At 52.3% G+C, this 1,221-nt stretch overlaps 1 non-coding gene across 1 annotated transcript; it reads left to right on the top strand.

Moving 5' to 3' along the window:
* TRNAS-GGA lies at positions 711 to 782 on the top strand. Its single transcript has one exon. It is a non-coding gene; the product is annotated as a tRNA-Ser (tRNA).

Genomic DNA, 1,221 nt, shown 5'->3' with positions numbered 1-1,221 from the left:
ATTCAGAGCTCACAGTTCACCTGCCCTCATGTGTGTTTCTCCTAGGTGGTTTTATCACACTCATAGTGTAACTCCGATCAACACCAGCTCAGTCTGGATACCAATCCGTAACCGCACGAGACTCCCTGGGCTAACATCACCACGGCGACGCCCGCCCTTCCCTTCTTCCCAGCCTCGGCAGCTGTGAAAATGGTCTCCACCTTTATTTATTAATATGTCACTTTAAGCATCGCCTAAGGTGGAATCGTGCAGGATGCACTGAAGTGGGATTTTTTCACTCGACGTGACGGTCCTGAGATCCATTCCAGTTGCCGTCAACCCCAAGGAGATCAGGGGTGGAGGGACCTCAGGATATCATGAGCATGGACCCGGTGGAGACCCTGCCTCCCGTCTTCTTCTGTGAGGGGCTACACATAAAGCTGCTGTGAACATCCACGTGCAGGTCTGTGTGAACACTGTTCTCACTGCTTGCAGAAAAATGCCAGAGAAGAGAACACAAATGCTGGGTCCTGGGCTGTGTGCCTCCTGCCGGGGCCCACCAGGGGCAGTTCCGGAAAACCTGCACCTTCCCCATCACCCCATTAACTCGGGAGCCAACCTGCTTCTCAGACGCGCATCAGCATTCACCACTGTCCCTACTGTGGGTCTGACGAACCACACTGAACATTAGGAGTCACCTGGAAAAGTGAAAGCTATGCCTATATGCAGCTTCCCTGCTGGCTCAGAGGTTAAAGCATCTGCCTGGAATGCAGGAGACCCGGGTTCGATCCCTGGGTCGGGAAGATCCCCTGGAGAAGGAAATGGCAGCCCACTCCAGTACTCTTGCCGGGAGAATCCCATGGAAGGAGGAGCCTGGTGGGCTACAGTCCATGGGGTCGCAAAGAGTTGGACATGACTGAGCGACTTCACTTTCACTTTTTTCATGCCTGTCTGTAAACACGGACCTCTGTCTAAATCTAAACTGAGGTTCCCAATAATCAGTGATCATTTACAATTAGCTAAACAGCAGGTCAGCCTGGTCAGGAGAAGACATGAGCCAGCATTTGGCTTCTTGAAGAAAGAAGACTACACCAGGATCCTCACTTTCCAGTCATTTTCTGATGAGAAAGAACATTTCCTTCCAGATAGGAAGCCCCGTGTTGGACTCGGAACATCTCTGCTTCAGCGGGTGCCCCTCTTGTTATATGCCCTCAGCATCCTCTGGGCCAGCTGTCTCCACCA

The sequence above is a fragment of the Capra hircus genome, chromosome 20 (assembly GCF_001704415.2).
Source record: "Capra hircus breed San Clemente chromosome 20, ASM170441v1, whole genome shotgun sequence".
Classification (NCBI taxonomy): Eukaryota; Metazoa; Chordata; class Mammalia; order Artiodactyla; family Bovidae; genus Capra; species Capra hircus.
This window is presented reverse-complemented; position numbering and strand designations above follow the sequence as displayed.